The sequence below is a fragment of the Protopterus annectens genome, chromosome 12.part0, assembly GCF_019279795.1.
Source record: "Protopterus annectens isolate FY-2018-M chromosome 12.part0, PAN1.0, whole genome shotgun sequence".
Classification (NCBI taxonomy): Eukaryota; Metazoa; Chordata; order Ceratodontiformes; family Protopteridae; genus Protopterus; species Protopterus annectens.
This window is the reverse complement of record NC_056746.1, coordinates 1,098,162,533-1,098,176,891: the sequence shown is the minus strand read 5'-3', so window position 1 is coordinate 1,098,176,891 and position 14,359 is coordinate 1,098,162,533. Positions and strand designations below refer to the sequence as shown.

The 14,359-nt window shown below is 45.2% G+C and overlaps 1 protein-coding gene across 1 annotated transcript in view; it reads right to left on the bottom strand.

Moving 5' to 3' along the window:
- Window positions 1-14,359, bottom strand: part of EPB41L1 (erythrocyte membrane protein band 4.1 like 1) — a gene marked incomplete in the record, with an annotated part of 2,183,009 nt that overhangs the window by 453,859 nt on the left and 1,714,791 nt on the right.

Here is a 14,359-nt window from a genome sequence, read left to right as displayed (position 1 = left end):
AGAATCAGGAACAAAGCTGAAAACAATGAGAGACAAAAGGCCCAACATCAGGGACAATTTTAAATATCAAACTAATTCACTTAGAAAGTTTATAAAGGACACTTTTAAATATTAATTTAATTCACATATAAAACAACAAATGTTGCATTTTCTGAAGAAAAGGAAGTATGGAACTAACTTCTGTCATTACTGACTAGCTGTATACATTCCTCTACTAGAAAATTCCAAATTTTGGGAGAGACAGGACAAAAATATGAGCAAAGACAGGGACATTCTTCAGAGTAAGGGAGAGAAGAGTGGTGTACTTGTCAATGTTTTGGGACCAACTAATAGCAATAGTAGTGTTTCTGCTTCTATTCAGTCTTACTGGTTTGTTTAAATAGAATTTAAATCATGGCTCTAGATGACAATCACTGTTGAAGTGACACTCAAACCCCATGTGCAAAAATGGGAAAAAGGGGTTGTGGATGGATGGATTTGTTCATACATTCTCTCCCGGTTTGTTGATGACACTTGGAATTTCCTGCTCTTCTACTTGTTTGTTTTGCAAGACTTTGTGAGAAAAATACTTCAAGAAAAAGATCTCCAGCTAAAGTAGAGTACAGGTACAGGCTACATAGACCTGAAATGAGAGCGTAATCAGGTAGAGCTCACTCTACAGCTCCAAATGGTCTACAACCTGCACTGTATGCTGAAAACAGTGACTTTAATACTAATAAATTGCATCTAAAGTGATGTTTTGTATGCCTTTAAATAATGTGAAGTTCTACATTTTTTTCCATTATAATTTTACTTCTGTTCATTAATAAGGATAAACTTAAGATGTAAGTAAGTGAAAAAAGACACTTTGGAGAACCTTAAAGCAGTAACTATATATGAACCTACTGACATTTTCTTAGCACATGTACACTTAAAAACAAGTCTGGTTTCATTCTGTGCAGCAGACAACTGGTGCCACACCTTGATATCAACCCCACCCCACCATAAAGAAACAGACGTCTTAGCATAGAATGTCATTATTTTCACCAGCATTGACTTTAGGAGGTTATGAACAGTTTAACAGCCACCCAGCTTCACCAGTGTAAAGACACATTGACTTTAGTAGGTTATGAACAGTTTAACAGCCACCCAGCTTCACCAGTGTAAAGACACATTAACTTTAGTATGTTATGAACAGTTTAACAGCCACCCAGCTTCACCAGTGTAAAGACATTAGATATTTCATCCTCGTCATGCAGAACACATTTATTTCAGGACAGTGACCTGAATATGTCAGAAGAACTAATTTACTCTGCAACAGTATGGCATGTATAAATTACCATGAGTGCTTTTCTCTGATGGAAATAAATGGTTTAGCTATACGGCAGCAGTCAAGACAGCCTCAGTGATTTTTATGCTGTGACATACAAATGACGCATATATTGCAGTACTGTCTGAAGCAATGTAGAAGCACTGGGGTAAAGTGCATAACAGATATACACTCTTGTCATCCTGGATGTCTGCCTACTCAACTCAAACATATTACTGCAGGTCAAGTATACAAACATTTGGATAAAACGTAACTTGTAGCATGTAAATGAAATGCACAGCAAATGCTTCAAGGGCTGGTTAGTATATGTAACGTTAGATGAGACTGCCAAAGCAAGAACAGTAGGCAGAGCTGCTGCAATTTGATTCCACAAAGCAAATACTAGTTTAGCGCTTTCTTTCACTTTTATTATAAAACGTGAACTTCAAAGTTCATATTTTATAATAAAAGTGAAAGAAAGCGCTAAACTAGTATTTGCTTTGTGGAATCAAATTGCAGCAGCTCTGCCTACTGTTCTTGCTTTGGCAGTTTCATTGGTTTTTCGGCTAGTCCGAGATTTGTGGTTTTAACGTTAGATGAGCTAACAATAATGAAACTGTATTAATCCTCTGAATTGCTCATATGCTCACCCTACCCCTAGACTTTCTCATTCCCTTTTACTTCCCATTTTGTTTTTTTACACATTAGCTTTTCTTTTGTATATAACTTTACACACCAGTTAGTCTCACCTCAGGATTCATGAGGCTTGCGCCAGGTGCAGGCGTAGCGACGGCGTTCTAACACCAAATATGGCCGCTGAGCGATTCAGGTACGAGCTGTTTCCACGTGCACTACCTGCGTACGCTACGCCCGCACAATTCCCAAGCCTTATATGCTAATTACCCCATGTGCAGCAGTGTAGCATGCAATTGAAGGTATGTAGTGATTCAGGAATTGGTGCAGGCGTAGTGTAAGCATGCAGAAATGTAAAGAGTAGAAAACGGTTTACATTTTTGCAAACATAAAATCGGAGCCATGACAACAGACCAAACACATATATTATATTGTTAATATATGCCAATGGCTAAATATATAGCCATTGGCATAAAAAAATGTACAAAATATAAAATTAACATTTAATATATATAGTCGCACTATTGCGACGTGGAAGCGCAGGGCAGCGGTATGCAAAGGGGATCTCAAAGAATGCATAAAAATATGGAATAAAACTGCAATGAAACACATATCACGATTTCCCCATAATAGTCAATGGCAGGCATGCTACACCATACTTATGGCGCAAGGGTTGCTAAGGGGCAGTGACAGTGTTATGCACAGTAGCTAGGAGTTAGTAGGCAATGCCATGCTAATGAGATGTGTAATAGTGAATCGCAGATTCCCCACTGGTGTAAGTATGCACCTCACAGCGTAGCGTTATAACACTGAGGTGTGCCCTTAAGATAAAGATGACATCAAGAGAGGGGTGTGTTGCCATTGCTGTAAGCACATTGGAGCATTGTTAAACTGGTTTGCCCCTAGCTAGGCAAAGCTGCAGGATAGGGGTGTGTCGAATTGGCCATAGCTGTGCTTAGCTGAGAGTACACAAGGTAACCGAGTATGCATGTGAACGGAGATGAAAACGCGCATAAACCCGGTAAATGTGTATGTGTGGTGCGCACTGCAGCTGAAATAGGAAAGATATCGGAAAGAAATAAGGAAATGCTGCAGCAGTGAAATTGGAGTACAAATGACTAATTAACACCTAGGAGGCTACAGTGGGCCATTGACAACAGCTAACAAGGCTGCAAGCAGCTACCTGCAGAACAGGGAAGGGGAGGGGCTGTACTGCAAAGAAAACAGCAAAGTGTCAAAGCAGAACAAAGGCGATATACAGTATATCAGCTACAAGGCACATTTCGCCATGACTGGGTAGGGAAAGTACAAAACAAGAAAGATGGCAGGTGGATGCATGCCTGATAATGGGAGGGAATCCAAGTCTAAAAGTGAATTAAAGGACAACAGATTAATCAAGGCAGGCAAGTAGATCTCCACAGTAAAGGCCCCATACTTGCAGTACTCATTGCAAAGCCCATAATTAAGACACGCTGCAGCTGGAATAGCTCATGCACACCCACTGACATCAGCATCCATAGCACAATACTATAAAGTGTGAAAACACCTCACACACATTTGTTTATTCCCATACACTCTGCACCAGTGGTGTATACAGACAGGGAACTTTTATTATGTACATGTTAGGGGCTGCCATAGCTTTTATCCACCAGCATGTGTTGGAGACTGAAGGTGGCGTGGAGGAAGATGCACACAAACACCTCAGGCACTAGAGGAGGAGGAGAGTGTTCAGACCCAGGGTAAAGTACAGTTTTGTACCTACCATAAATGTAGATGTCCGATAGGAATGCATCTGCAGTCCTTACAAATGGGTTGTCCTGTCGTCAGGCAGCCCTTCGGACGGCCGGATTCCAAAGTCTGGGTCTGGCCTCGGCTGGTGTCGCACTTCACCCGACGTCATAGCTGCAGTTATTCGGGTATAAAGGCATCAGCCGACGCCATTTTCCTCAGTGTTTCTTGCCCCAGATGCCAGGTGCCCTCTTGGAAGGCTAAATTTGGATAAATGCCAATGATTCCAAATAGTAGAGAGCAAACACAAAATATAAGCATGTATGTACATATATACAAACAAATACACCATAATAGATCCCCCCAAGCTAGCTGAAGGCTGGCAAATACCCTAGGAGTACCGCAGAGGGGAAGGTGGGTGGGTAATCCTGACTGCAGATGCATTCCTATCGGACATCTACATTTATGGTAGGTACAAAACTGTACTATGTCCTTCAAGGATGCATCTGCAGTCCTTACAAATGGGTAGAATACCATAGCTAAACAAGGGGAGGAGGAAAGAGTAGTGATTATGGTGTAGCTAGGATCCCTTGCAAAACAGCAGTGGCAAAACCTGCACGGGATCTAGAGTATAAAGGTAAATTGTAATGCTTGGCAAATGTATGCTCGGAGGTCCAAGTAGCAGCCTCTATAATGTCCTTGGTAGCCACTCCTCGTAAGAAAGCTGTGGTAGTGGCTGTAGCCCTTGTGGAGTAAGGCCTGATGTTCTCTGGAGTTTTCTTTCCATGGTAGGAGTAACAAAATCTAATGCAATTTCCTATCCATTTGGAGATTGTCTGTTTTGAAATTGGTTTTCCCTCCTTTCCTGTGGCATATGCTACCAGAAGCTGGTCAGTTTTTCTACTGGACTTAGTCCTGTCCAGGTAGTAGCGTAACTGCCTGTGTACATCCAAGGTATGCAAAAGTCTTTCTCCCCTGTTCTGTGGGTTTGGGAAGAATGTAGGTAGGTGGATAGCCTGATTTAATGACACTCTGGATACCACCTTAGGCATAAATGTAGGATTTGTTCTCATGGACACTCTATCTTGATGGAAGATCAGGAAGGGTTGTACTGCCATTAATGCCTGTAGTTCAGAGACCCTTCTTGCTGAAGTTATTGCCAGCAGGAAAGCAGTCTTCCAGGATAAGTATTGTAATTCTGCTGTTGCTGCTGGTTCGAAAGGAGGAAGTGTCAATTTTTCTAGCACAAAGTTCAAGTCCCATGCTGGCAATGGTGGTTTCCTGGGAGGTTTTACATTTTTAATTCCTCTCAGAAACTGTCTGAGCAGGGGATGAGAGAAGACAGGAGGATCCAAGCTATATTGTGCTGAAATAGCTGATGCATGTATCTTGATGGAAAATTAGGACAGGCCTGTGTGGAAGAGCTCTGCCAAGTACTCCAGGATGTTGGCCATGTTTACCAGAGTCACATCTTCTCCCTTTGCAGTACTCCAAATGAGATATCTTTTCCATTTTGCTGCATAATTCTTTCTTGTTGAAGGTCTGCGCGCCTCCAGGATTATGTCTTTAACCATTTGGGATAAGTTTGGGTTAATTGCTGTTATGTAATGTTCCAGGCAGTTAGCTGTAGAGTTTTCAGGTTTGGATGCAGGATGTTGTAGTTGTTCTGTGTTAACAGTAATGGGATCAGGGGTAGTGTCCATATTTGTTCCCGAGACATGCTCCTCAGCAATGGGTACCAATGTTGTCTTGGCCAGTCTGGAGCTATCAGAATGATCCTTGGACGGTCCTCTTTGATCTTCAGAAGCACCTTGTGCATCAAAGGAAGTGGTGGAAATGCGTATGCTGTCAGGTTTTCCAACTGAAAGATAGGAGTCCACCTTCCAAGCAAGTGGGTGGTACGTCCTTGTGCAGAATTTCTTTAGCTGGTGATTGAATGGGGATGCAAACAAGTCTATTTGTGGTAATCCCCATTCCCTTGTGATGGCTTTGAAGATGTCCGGATGAAGCATCCATTCGTGGGCATCTGTGGTTGTTCTGCTTAATATGTCTGCTAGAATGTTTTCTTTTCGGTACAAAAATTGCTTGTAACTGAATGTTGTAGCTCAGGGCCACATCCCATAGGTCCAGTGCCAGCCGGCATAGAGGATATGAATGGGTGCCCCCCTGTTTGTTGATGTACCACATAACTGTGGTGTTGTCTGTCCTTATCATCAACTGACCTTCTTGGAGAAATGGTCTGAATGACTGGATTGCCAATTTTACTGCCAGCATTTCCTTTAGATTTATGTGTAGGCGCAGCTGGTCTTGAGTCCATAAGCCTTGTATGCACTTGCCCTGCATGTGTGCTCCCCAACCCAGGTCTGAGGCATCTGTCGTGATGGTTTGGCTTGGCTGGCTGTTGCAGAAGGGCAATCCTGTGTTTGATTGACAGGCCTGAGCCCACCATAGGAACTCTTGTTTCAGGCATGGGATTATTGGGATTTTGGTTTCTAGGCTGTGCTTGTGTTGGGACCACAAATTCCTTAGGTACCACTGTAGCTTTCTCATATGCAGTCTGGCATGAGGGACCAGAATTATGCAGGATGCCATGAAGCCTAGAGCTTGCAGTACTTTTCTTGCAGTTAGGTGGTTCTGCTTTGTTAATGCCAAGAAGTAGAGAGGTAGTTGCTCTTTCTTTTCTGCAGTTAGGAATGCCATTTGTTTTGATGTGTCCAGCTCTGCACCCAGAAAGGTTATTCTTTGGGATGGAATCAGCCTTGACTTTTTTATATTGACTGTATATCCCAAGGCTTGCAGCAGGAAAATGACTCTTTGTAAGTCTTCTGCTAGCTTGCTTTTGTTGTCCGCTTGTATCAGGCAGTCGTCAGGTAGGGATAAATTTGGATTCCCTGAAGTCTGCAATGAGCAATTACTGATGCCAGGCATTTCGTGAACACTCTGGGCGCAGTAGATAAGCCAAAGGGCAATGCTGAAAATTGATAATGCTCTGATCCTGCAAGAAATCTGAGGTATCTTCTGCAAATTGGTCTTATGGGGACGTGCAGGTATGCCTCCTTGAGATCTAGAGTTACCAGCCAAGACTCCTTGCCCAGCATGGGAAGAAGCTGCTGTAGGGTCAGCATTTTGAATTTTGGAACAATAAGGAATGTGTTTAAAGAGGACAGGTCTAGAATGGGTCTCCATTTGTTTTCTTTTCTTGGTACCAGGAAGAGTCTGGAGTAAAATCCCTTTCCTTGCTCCATAGATGGTATCCTTTCCACAGCTCTCATTCTTAATAGCTGAGATATTTGTTTTAGAGCTTCTGTCCTTTGAGTAGGTGGTAGGTTTGGCATTCCTCTCTTCCCTGGTAGAGTATGGAAATGGAACCTGTAACCTTGGTCTATAGTTTGCAAAATCCATTTTTCCCTTGTGATGCAATGCCAGTTTTTTGAGAATAAGGTTAGTTTTCCGCCTAAGGGTGCTTCTAGTTGTTCCCTGGTAGGCGGTGCCACTGTCAAGTCACTGTGATTGAGTTGTTGTAGTGGTGGTGGCTGCGTCTGTGCCTCGCTGGTTGTTACCTTGCCATTGGCGTCCCCTGTAGGCACCCCTGGATTGGTTTCTGCCTCTTGAACGGCTATTCCTGCCTCTCTGAGCCTTAGAGGAGTCCGGAAAGGACCAATTCCTGGAGGGCCAGTTCCTGCTAAACCTTGGAGGTTGAACCTGTAAGAAATCTTTCACCGTTTGTACAGATTTCGCCTTCTCTTCCATCTTTTTTAGCACCTGCTGAGCAGGGGAACCAAATAAATTGACCTTGTCCATGGGTGCATCCAAAAGCTTTGATTTGACATGGTCTGGTAATGCCTGTTCTTTCAACCATGCATGTCTCCTGATAACTGTGCCAGTCATGGCTGATCTAAAGGAAGCCTCCAGTGCATCATAGCCACATTTTAAAGAATGGTTGCTAACCTGCTGTATGTTATGTACCATTTCCTGAACATATTTTTTATCTAAAGATTCTTCAGAGGAAAGCTTTTTAGTTAACTGGTCAAGCATAAACTCCTGATATTGAATCATATGAAATTGGCAGTTCAAAGCCCTAGCTGACAAGGTAGCAGAAGTGTAAACTTTTTTACCCCATCTCTCTAAGGACCTGGATTCCCTTTCAGAGGGGAGGGGTTTTAGTAGAAGTAGCAGCTACAGCTTTAGGGCCCTGGGCGATGGTCTCTGGATCTGCAAAAGGAGCCTTGTATAAATGGTGATGAGTGTCCGGGACCCTGTAGAACCTATCGGGCTTAGCAGGAGCCGGAGGTAATGAATCAGGAGCAGTGCAAGCATCATTAAATGCATAATCTACAACAGAAAGAACTGGAGGTATAGCTAAAGGCCTATGTTGTGGCAAATGTAGAAAGGTTCTAAGCCTTTTTCTGGAGTCTGAGAAATCTTGGCCCTGCCACTGAAATTGTTCCCTCATAGCATGCAAGGTTTCCCCAAAGGAAAATTCCTCAGGTGGAGAGGCTGAAGGAATGGACTCTTCAGCATCAGAGTCTTCGTAAGGAGAATAAGAAGCCTCAGGAAGGTCTGTATGTTCTGATTCATCGGAGGAACCATCAGTGGATACTGGTTCAGGGGGCTCTGCTCTAGGTCTCTTTTCTGGAGGAGGGAGAGAGGACCTGTCGGGATGAGGCTGGGATCCACGAATTAAAGAAATTAAATCCTCAGCCAAAGATAGCATATGAGAGCTAGTGCTGGGCCTGTGTGAGGGGGGTTTGGCAGGCACAGATTTTGAAGCTTTGGCTGCTTTAGCCCTGGCAAAGGCCTTAATAGACATGGCTGCAGGAGGCCTAGCAGCTCCACGTGCAGGGGTTGAAATATCCAGGGGAATTGTGTCTGAAAATTCCTGAGAAACCGCAACAGAAGGCTGGATTTCAGAAGCAGATTCTACCAGGTTAGAGGAGGCCTCGGTAGAAGGCATGGTTTCGGCTGGAGAAAGAACCGCTTGCTCGGTTTCGGCCGAAACCGAGACACTCGCGGTTTGCTTAATCGCGGTTTCGGCCGAGACCGTGGACCGCGAGTGTTGGTCCTTTTCTTTTCGTTTTTTGGAAATTTGCGTTGTCGGAGGATCCGACGGCATAATGTAGGCAAAATCAGAGCCGAAAATTTGTTCAGCAAACTCGGACCGACGTCAAAGCGTCCGTCGGTTAAAAGGAGTGCAGGCTAGACAAGCTGCTACGTCGTGGTCTGGGCCTAAGCAATGTATACAGTAGGAGTGGAAATCTTTATGAGGTATTTGTTTCCCACAAGATAAACAGTTATTCACTTTCTCTGACATCGGCTGAGGCAAGAAAGAGTCCCCAACGGGGTACTTAGCTTTAGAAGTCTTGAAGTAGTATTCGGTAGTAGTAATCTCTGGATCTGACCGACCGGCACTTGCGAACAGCTTCTGCTTGAGCCACGGCAAGAAAGACTGAGGAAAATGGCGTCGGCTGATGCCTTTATACCCGAATAACTGCAGCTATGACGTCGGGTGAAGTGCGACACCAGCCGAGGCCAGACCCAGACTTTGGAATCCGGCCGACCGAAGGGCTGCCTGACGACAGGACAACCCATTTGTAAGGACTGCAGATGCATCCTTGAAGGACATCCTACCAGGGGCTACATAATCTGGAGATAGTACAGTGTTACAGGGTGGACACGGACATCCTACAGCAACTTGTGGAGCTGTGCCGGCCACGCCTCAGAGCCGGAACAAACAGAGGGGAACCCATCCCAGTGGATACGAAGGTATATGTAAGCCTGAGAATACTAGCTACAGGTACCATTCAAAGACCAACTGGGGATATCATGGGGATCTCACAGGCATCAACATCAAGGGTACTACACCAGTTCCTGGATGCCATGTTACCACATGCTAATGACCACATATACTTTCCCTGAACAGAGGAGGAGTTGGCCAGCAATATGCATCTCTTCCACAGTGTGGCAGAATACCCGGAGGTACTGGGTGCAATAGACTGCACGCACATACACATCAAGTCACCACCTGGTGAGCAGGGTAAGCACTACAAAAACCGCAAGGGTTACCACTTCATCAACTGCCAGGTTGTGTGCAATGTCCAGGGCATTATCATGGATGTGTGTGCTGGCAGCCCTAGAAGCTATCACGACTCCCACATATGGCATGCTTCACAACTGTATCGGTTATTTGCCAGGGGGGACATCCCAAATGGCCACCTGTTGGGGGATGCTGGCTATGCACTGGAACCGTGGATGATGGCTCCCATCAGAAATGCACACACACCCATGCAGGAATGCTATAATGAGACACACGCACAAACCAGAATCATCATAGAGCGTGTGTTTGGGATGCTGAAATCACGGTTCCACTGCTTGGACATATCTGGTGGAGCCTTGCAGTACTCTCCAGGCACATGTGCCCACATCTTTATAGTGTGTACCATGCTACACAATATGGTCCTGCGGAAACAGCTACAGCAGGGACAGAATGGTGAAGGCCCTCACAGCCCACCACCACTGCCAAGGGCCCCACAGGCACAGAGGTACTCAGACCACAAACACCCTGAGCCAGCCCCAGTAGGCAGACAGAGGCGTGCCCAGTATGCCCATGCCTTGGCAAAGACGGAACGTATAGCACACAGACCGACAGTGTAGGCACCTAGGGACTGACACCTTTCCCCACCTGCACACACAGTAAAAATGGATGGCACACACACAAGACTACCTGTAAATTGTCATGTATAGGCAGTCTACTGTGTGCATCCAACATAGGCAGCCCTCAACTATTGCACACACAACTGCCATTGGCACAAGGTAAGTCAACACCTGAACAGTAAATTAATCATCATATGCAGATACTGTATGTATAGATTCATAGGTAGGTACTTGGCCAACTGCCAGAGGCCATTCATAAGCCCAGCCAAAATGTGTCAGCTTTTGCCACCCCATTGATTCATTAACTGTCCCTCTGTGGAGCAGAGCCAATGGCGGGATCCCTGGGGTGCATCTACTGTTCCCCATCCACTCTTCAATGTTTCTCTTGCAGAGTGTTAGTGAGGGGCTCTCTATAATGCAGTTAGGGATGTTATTTCAAAGTATGGGGAGTGTCTGTGACAGGAAGCTGTCCCTCCAGCATCTTCCAGTTATTGTTGTGGCAAGGTTCAGCACTGAGACATTGATTCCCATAGGTGGAGCATATCCATCAAGCCTGAGTTCGACATGGCTGTGTTGGCCAGCAGAGATCATCTCTGGGTAAACGAGATGCCACTGAGTAAAGCAGGTGTTTATTCAGTCTGGCTGCATAGGCCATATGTTGAAGGCCAGTATTCCCCTTGGCGAGGTACATTCATGGACCTCCCAGCTGTTGGAAGTGTCTTCTGAGGTACATCCCACATGGGTTATTATACCCTATGATGGGACTGATGAGTGATGAGTAAAGGGGCACTATAACCCCGGTATGTCTACATGGGAATCCTTTAGTAATCAGATGGCCTACATAGAAGGATGTCCTAACCACTGTGGAGATATGATTGTCAAAGCGGAGATCACTATCTACCTTAATCCCCAGATACCCCATTACCTCGTCCGTATTAAAGTGGCTGCCACTTTTGTGTTAATATGTGGGTGCCAATTCCACAATGGAATGACCATGCAGTTAGTGGCACTTGGCTGGAGGCTGTGACGTTAACACCCTGTGACATTCTCTGTGAGGCCCATTGAGGGATGTCTGTGTCAGCTGGACTATCAATCATGGCTCTCAGTTTGCAGTCATTGCCAAACATGGTGTGCCATAGTCCACCTGTGTTTGCCTGTACCTTTGAGACGTATATGCCAAACAGTAGGGCTCCCAGGCCCGAGTCCTGTGGGACAACAGTCATGACTGGTCAAGAGTTGGACCTGGAGACCGCTAGTCGTACCATGTGGGTTCTGTGTGTAAGCCCGTTGGCAACTCAACCTGTGATGTATGGGTGTATGTGCAGGCTGGTGTGTTTATCAATAATACCTGAGTGGGGCATGGTGTCAAAAGCCTTGGTGAGGTCCAGGTAGTATGTGTGAACCACCTCCCCCGTCATCTAACGTCTTGGTGACCGTAAATAAGACATCAAACAGGTTCAATAGGCATGAAATGCACTCATCCAAGTTGACCTGGGTTGGGTCATGTGTTCGGAGGTTACCAATGTCTTTGTTAATGAGTGCCATGAGGATGCGAACCATACCATTGCAGACCAGGCTAGTCAGGCTTATGGGGTGGTAGTTACCATGGTCAGTTGTGACTCCACCTTGGTGGAGTGAAATAACCGTTTCCACACTCCATTGTATGGGCATGTAGCCTGTGAAGAGGCTGAGGTAGGAAAGCTTAATTAGGTGGGGGGCAGGTTGTCTTGTACGGTTTGCAAGATGCAGTCTGTGACAACATCTGCCTCCAGTGACGCTGTGTACTGCTGTTAGAGAGGGCCATTTCTACCTGTGTGTCTCTGATGTGTGGGATACTGTACCTTTTGGGTAGTGTTGTGGGCTCTTTAGGGGGTGAAGTATGCACTGAATGTATCTGCAAGGATGTTGGCGATATCAGTAGGGTCAGCATATTTTGTGCTATATTTCACCAGCACAGTGCAAATCTGTGTGTCACCACGTAGATCCTTGACATTGCCAAAGAAGGCTTTGTGGTTATCTTTCGATTCCTTGTGCATTCTCCTGCTGATGGTAGCCTTGGAAGATGTCATGAGGGACTTACGTATCATACTAATAGTGGTCACAGATGTCTGCCCTTCGTAGGATTTGCTGCTTGTCTGGAACACTGCCCTACTTCTGTAGTATAGCCTGTTTATTGCAGAGCTCTACCAGACCGGTGTCCTTGTCTAGGAAGAGTGAGTCTTGGTTTACCAGTGATGGCATGATCCATACATCCATGTAGGTGCTTATATACTGCATTTGTAAATCTGTCTGTATCTTGAGCAGTGTTTCCCCTTAGCGTGGGGGCTGTGAAACCCCCCACCCCTGTTATTAGCAGTGTAAATTTAGCTTTAGGAAAGGTATACACTGAGGTATCCGTGGGTGGGGGAGATGCTTGGGTGTGGAAACAGTGAATAATTCATGGCCAGATCTAACCAGTGACCAGTAAACCTCCGCTGTGGTGCACCTGTTGCCCATGTTGGTGATGACCATTTCTAGTAGTTTCCACCCCATGTTAGGGAGGTTACCACCTGATACAGGGCATATGAGGTGATAAAGTCCAGGAAGCGCTGGGCCTGGAAGTGAGTACCGGAGTAAGTCTCCCAGTTAATGGTATGGTAGTTGACATCGACCAATGCCAGGGTGTGCGTTAGGACTGTCATGTTCTCCACTGTCTCCAGGTAGGTAGAGTGGTGGTCCTGGGTCATGGAGAGTGATCCGTAACAGGCCACAGTTTACATTGCAGTTGTGGCTGATGTTAGCTGCACATGGATGATCACAGAGGTATCATGTTGCCCCACTAACCTGGAGATGTACGTATCCCTGATGAATATGGATACAGCCCATCCATGTCTGTCAGTCCATGTTCTGTGGCTAAAATGTGTGGTATGGGTTGTAGTCTGGTAGTGCTGGTGTGCTCTCAGGAGCTTTAAGACAGATCTCAGTTACTGCACAGATGTTGATGTTGTACATCCTGAGGAGTGCTGTGAGTGTAATCATGTTGTGATCACAACCCCTGGTGTTGAGTAGCATAACCCTCACTGAATCTGCTATTGTGCTGTTTACAGAGCTGGTATTCACCTCGAGACTCTCCTAAATAAGGCACCATGGAGGCGCCAATAGCCTTGGCCAGTATTCCAAAGCCTAAGGCTGACACATAGGCCGGTATGGTATCGTTGCATGCATGTTCCCCATCTGTGCTTGTTTTTCATCTCTCCTGTAGGTAGCCTACTGGTAAGCAATAGAAAGCTTTAAACTTATACAAGTCTTCTAGCTTCCAAGATAGGCTTTTGGAGTGACTAAGTATCAGTGTTCTGTATGTTCTTGCTGTACTTAACTGTTTCCTGACTACATGGTGATTTCTCACTGTATATTGTGATCTGAAGGTCTGTTTATTTACATATTATGGCTATGGAAGTTCACAGATAGCCTACTACCTATATTTCCAAGGGCAATTAGAAGCATAGCTACAGTGTGTTGGCTTTCCCTGCACCATTGATGAAGTAACTGAGCCTCTGTCAATCATAGCCAATGAAGCAATTCCAGGCAGATTTGCTGGAAGCTGTTGAAGACTGGGGTTGTGGAGGGTGATAGGGACACTTAGTGATCTAAAGAGGGCATGTTAACGTGACAATTCAACATCATTCAATTCCCGCAACAGGTCTCGCAGCTATCAAACTGGACAGGCTCTCCCACCTCCTGGCTGTATGGTTCTGGGACACATGATCCCAGGGGTGTATATTCTGTTACCCATTCACACAACAAGGTTTCCCTTGAAGTGTGTCAGTGAGGGGCTATGCCTAATGTAGTTAGGAATGTAATGTATTGTCTCACAGTACATTTGTTATATGTTGTTATTTCAAGAGTACGTGAAACTCAGTGAGTTTGGGGGCCTCCGCCCTTTGCTTAGCCTAGCTTACACATAGAAATCATCGAAATAGGAAATAGGAGGAAGCAACGTTAATGTCAACAGTGTAATGTTTACAGCATTCGCATAGTATCTGTGCATTCGAGGTTCCATTCCCGATAAAGGCAGGGATG